This window comes from Hemicordylus capensis, chromosome 1 (genome assembly GCF_027244095.1).
Source record: "Hemicordylus capensis ecotype Gifberg chromosome 1, rHemCap1.1.pri, whole genome shotgun sequence".
NCBI classification, from domain to species: Eukaryota; Metazoa; Chordata; class Lepidosauria; order Squamata; family Cordylidae; genus Hemicordylus; species Hemicordylus capensis.
Window position 1 is genome coordinate 440,278,894 of NC_069657.1, and position 6,034 is coordinate 440,284,927.

The window sequence follows — 6,034 nt, forward strand, 5'->3', positions numbered from 1 at the left end:
AAATACCCAGGGTCCAAGCAGTTTAGGGCTTTATAGGTTACAACCAGCTCCTTGTATTTTGCCCAGAAATCTATCAGCAGCCAGTGTAACTCTCTCAATATAGGAATAATATGGTCTCTCCGAGATGACCCAAAGAGCAACCTGGCCACTGCATACTAGACCAACTGTAGTTTCTGGACTACATACAAAGGCAGCTCCACACAGAGTGCATTGCAGTAATCCAGTCTGGAGCTTACTAGCTTATGTACCATTGTTCTGAGATCGTCTATATCAAGAAACGGACACGGCTGGAATATCAGTCAAAAGAAGGCACTTCTGGCCACTGCCTCAGCCTGGGACACCAGGAAGAGGTTTGGATCCAGAAGTACCCCCAGATTGTGTACTTGTTCCTTCCAAGGAAGTGTGACCCCATCCAGAACAGGCAGATCAAACTCATCTCCAGAATTTCGACCCCACACAATAAGAACATAAAAACAGCCCTGCTGGATCAGGCCCAAGGCCCATCTAGTACAGCATCCTGTTTTGCACAGTGGCCCACCAGATGCCACTGGAAGCCTCAGACAGGAGTTGAGGGAGTGCCCTCTCTCCTGCCATTACTCCCCTGCAACTGGTACTCAGAGGCATCCTGCCTTTGAGGCTGGAGGTGGCCCACAGCCCTCCGACTAGTAGCCATTGATAGACCTCTCCTCCATGAAGTCATCCAAACCCCTCTTAAAGCCATCCAGGTTGTTGGCTGTCACCACATCCTGTGGCAGAGAGTTCCACAAGTGGATCACGCGTTGTGTGAAAAAGTACTTCTGTTTGTTGGTCCTAGACCTCCTGGCAATCAATTTCATTGAGTGACCCCTGGTTCTAGTGTTTTGTGAGAGGGAGAAGAATTTCTCTCTGTCGACTTTCTCCACACCATGCATGATTTTATAGACCTCTATCATGTCTCCCCGCAGTCGTCTTCTTTCTAAACTAAAAAGCCCAAGGTGTTGTAGTCTTGCCTCATAAGAAAGGTGCTCTAAGCCCCTGATCATCTTGGTTGCCCTCTTCTGTACATTCTCCAGTTCAACTATGCCCTTAAAAAGGAATCTAAAAAAGATTCCTTTTTAAGATTCTGTACATTCTCCAGTTCAACTATGTCCTTTTTACACCAGAACTGTACGCAGTACTCCAAGCGTGGTCGCACCATAGTTTTGTGTAAGGGCATTATAATGTTAGCCATTTTATTTTCAATCCCCTTTCTAATGATCCCTAGCATGGAATTTGCCTTTTTCACATTGCCGACACTTTCAACGAGCTGTCCACCACAACCCCAAGATCCCTCTCCTGGTCCGTCACTGACAGCTCGGATCCCATCAGCATATACTTGAAGTTGGGTTTTTTCGTCCCAATGTGCATCACTTTACACTTGCTAACATTGAACCGCATTTGCCATTTTGTCGCCCACTCCCCCAGTTTGGAGAGATCCTTTTGGAGCTGCTCACAATCCATTTTGGATTTCACTACCCGGAAGAGTTTGGTATCAACTTCAAATTTGGCCACCTTTCTGCTTACCCCTGCTTCTAGATCATTTATGAATAAATTAAAAAGCAACGGTCCCAGTACAGATCCCTGGGGGGCCCCACTTCTTACTTCCCTCCATTGTGAAAACTCTCCATTTATACCTACCCTCTGTTTCCTGTCCTTCAACCAGTTAGGAATCCACACATGTACTTGTCCCTTAATCCCATGACCGCTAAGTTTCCTCAGGAGTCTTTGATGAGGAACTTTGTCAAAAGCTTTTTGGAAGTCCAGGTAGATTATGTCAACTGGATCACCTTGATTCACACACTTGTTGACACTCTCAAACAAGTCCAAAAGGTTGGTGAGGCAAGATTTACCTTTGCGGAAGCCATGCTGGCTTACTCCCAGCAGGGCCTGTTCTTCTAGGTGCTTTACAATTTTATCCTTGAGGATGCTTTCCATCAATTTGCCTGGAACAAACATTAGGCTAACTGGCCTGTAATTTCCCGGATCGCCCTTGGATCCCTTTTTGAAAATCGGTGTTACAATTGCTACTCTCCAGTCCTCTGGTACAGAGCCCGATTTCAGGGATAAGTTAAATATTTTAGCAAGGAGGTCGGCAATTTCACATTTGAGTTCTTTGAGGACTCTTGGATGGATGCCATCTGGCCCTGGTGATTTGTTAGCTTTCAGTTTTTCCAGACAGTTTAGAACATCATCCCTTGTCACTTCTATCTGACTCAGCTCTCTAGCCTCCATCCCTAAAAAGCCTGGTTCAGGAACAGGTATATGTTCAGTATCCTCTGCCGTGAAGACAGATGCAAAGAACACATTCAGTTTCTCTGCAACCTCCATATCCTTCTTAATAATCCTTTTCACTCCCTCATTGTCTAATGGTCCAACTGCCTCCCTGGCAGGTTTCCTGCTTCTGATGTACTTAAAGAAGTTTTTGTTATTCCCTTTGATACTTTTGGCTAAATGTTCCTCAAACTCTCTTTTTGCCTCCCTTATTGTCACCTTGCATTTCTTTTGCCAGAGTTTGTGTTCCCTTCTGTTCTCTTCGTTTGGACAGGCCTTCCTATTTCAGAAGGAAGTCTTCTTCCCATTTATGGCTTCCTTGATGGTACCCGTTAGCCATGCTGGCATCCTCCTGGACTTAGTGGTACCTTTCCTCCTTTTGGGTATACAATCTAACTGGGCTTCTAGTATTGTGGCTTTGAGTAAACTCCATGCACTCTGGAGCGAAGTGACTCTCCTGATTTCCCCTTTCAGCTTTCTTTTCACCATACTCCTCATTTTGGAGAAGTTTCCTCTTCTGAAATTCAAAATGTCCGTGTTAGACGTCCTTGGTGATTCTCTCCCCGCATGTATGCTGAATTTGATGGCACTATGATTACTGTTCCCTAAAGGGTCGTTGACATTGACATCACGCACCAGGTCCTGGGTGTCACTCAGAATTAGATCCAAGGTCGCCTTCTCTCTGGTCGGTTCCATGACCAACTGTTCTAGGGCACAGTCATTTAGCGTATCTAGAAATTTGACCTCTTTGTCCTGACTTGAATGTGAATCTACCCAGTCTATGTGTGGGTAGTTGAAATCACCCATAATTACAGCCCTGCCTCTCCTTGACGCCTCCCTGATTTCCTCCTGCAACTCCCAGTCATTGTCGGCATTTTGATCCGGAGGGCGATAGCACGTCCCCAGGAGCATGTTTCCTTTCCGGCCTTGTATAGTCACTCACAGGGTTTCTGTGGAGGACTCCAGTCCACCTAGGTTTTCTAGCTTGTTAGATTCTATCGCTTCTTTAACATACAGTGCTACCCCTCCTCCAAGGCGCCCCTCCCTGTCCTTTCTATAGAGTTTATACCCAGGGATAATAGTGTCCCACCGGTTCTCACTGTTCCACCATGTTTCTGTTATGCCCACTATATCTATTTATGCATTTGCAACCAAGCACTCCAGCTCACCCATCTTGGCTTGGAGGCTTCTGGCATTGGCATATAAGCACCTATACACTGAATCTCTCCCCTGATGTATGCTATTCTTTTGACTCTTTGACCTGCTGGCACAGGCTCCCATCTGCTCTTTATGCTGTTCTGCTCTGTCCCCTTCTGTTTTATCTGAATTCTTTGCAGCCTCACATTTTAAAGGATGGCTTTTGCCAAATGGGATACTGCCGAGCTCCCATCGGCTGTTCCCCAGGTGTCATTTTAAAAGCTGCTCTGCAACCTTTTTGATTTTAAGCGCCAGCAGTCTGGTTCCATCTTGGTTCATGTGCAGCCCGTCCCTTTGGTACAGGCCTTGCTTGCCCCAAAATGTGCCCCAGTGCCTAACAAATCTAAACCCCTCCTCCCGGCACCAACGTCTCATACACGCATTGAAACCCCTCAGCTCTTCCTGTCTCACTGTACTTGCACATGGAACAGGTAGCATTTCTGAGAATGCTACCTTGGGGGTCCTGGACTTCAAAATGCTACTTATCAGCCTAAATTTGACTTGCAGGACCTCCCAACTTCATTTCCCCACATCGTTGGTGCCGACGTGCACCACGACAGCTTTCTCCTCCTCAGCACTGCCTATGAGCCTGTCTAGACGCTGCGTAATGCCTGCAACCTTCGCACCAGGCAGGCAAGTCACCGTGCGGTCAACATGCGGGACACAAACCCATCTCTCTATCCCTCTAATGATCGAATCACCGACTACAAGGAGGCCCCAGCCCCCAGAGGAGTATCCCCTGTGCGAGAGGATATGGGCTCATCATCCACGGAAGGGGTCTCTTCTAAAGGAGCATTTCCCTCTTCCTCAGACCGATGTCCTCCTTGCCCAAGACCTTCATTCTTCCTGACAGCAGAGGAGCTACCAGCCCTGGAGTGGGATGCCTCTATCACATCCCTGAAGGTCTCGTCCACATGCCTCTCTGTCTCTCTGAGCTTCTCCAGATCCGCCACCTTGGTCTCGAGGGAACGGATTTGTTCCCTGAGAGCCAGGAGCTCCTTGCACCGAGCACACACCCCTGACTTCTGCCCATGGGGCAAATAGTCGTACATGTGGCACTCTGTGCAATACACTGGGAAGTGCCCCTTCCCCTGCTGACCTTCTATCTTCATACTGTTTTAGTTGGCTGTTTACAGTATTTAGGGAGCTTATTGTCCGTTTATTAGATAGTTTATTAGGATAGGCTAAGTACCTCCGTCTTATTAGGATAAGTACCTCCATCTTATCTGGATTCAGTCTTAGTTTGTTATCCCTCATCCAGCCCATCACCACCTCCAGGCAGAAATTTAGGGAAGTTATGCCTTCTCCCGATGATGTTCACATGGAGAAAAAGATTTGGATGTCATCAGCATACTGATAGCACCCTGCACCAAATCTCCTGATGATCTCTCCCAGCGGTTTCATGTAGATGTTAAACAACATTGGAGACAATACAGAGCCCCAAGGGACACTATACAAAAGTTCAGATTTTGAAGAACAACAGTCTCCAAGGGACACCATCTGGAAACTGCCCAAGAGGTAGGAGCGAAACCACAGCAAAGCAATGCCAGGAGAAGCACTGCCAAGAGAATGCAAAGCAGTGCCAGGAGAAGCACTGCCAAGAGAATGCAAAGCAGTGCCTGGAGAATTCTCTCATGGAAGGATATCTGCAGTTTCTTGAGAGAAGGGATTGCAGGAAGCTTGACTCTCATCAGGTGTAGTGAGGAAAATGGGATTTAGTCTAGGGAACAGTTAGCAAGTCAGTTTGCGTTATAAACTTATTTTCTTTTAGTGTGCTTTGCAAATCCTTACAACTAGTCTATTGTATTTCATCTGTAACATAACAAACTAAGAAACACTGAACCTGGGCCCATCTATCAATCCAGGGCACTGCAAAAGTCTCTTTAACCTTTAAAGGTGCTTTCAAAGATTCCTATATTCCTGTTCCTTGCAACTGGGGTGCTTTTTGAACTATTCTTGCTAGTTCTGAGTGTTCCTCTTACCTGTTACTAAAAGCTGAGAAAGCCTCAGACGGAAGCGGTCTGTAGTATTTTAAATAAGTTTTTTTCCCCTTTTTTCCTTTGCAATTTTAACCAGCCTCTTTGAGTGGATTTTTAACTCAAGAAAGGGGGGCGGGAAATGGGTTTTTGTCTCTGGTGCAACACACGTCTCAATTTGATTGCTCAGCAACTCTACCAAGTTTTCTCATCACGTGTAGGCTTGCACGTGGAGGTTTTTGTGTACTTTTCCATTTGATAAAGAGAAGGAGAGTACCCTGGAATTTCACCCACACCAGTGGGGGACTAAACTCTGTTAAAAAGTGGGCATGGTGGCAGAGATTAAGCTACTGGGGAAACAGGAAAATTTAAGTTTTAAAGGAACAGCCTTTGTGGGTGAAAGCAAGGGAGAGGATGATTCAGCATTTTTCTTCCCCTCTTGCTTTGAGACAAAGACTGGGTTAAATCCACAACATGGCACTATGAATTCCTGGGCTGCCCTGGACAAACTGGCCCCAATATGAACATTGAAGTCCAACACCACGCCTGAGACCAAGTCGTCAGCTCAGTTA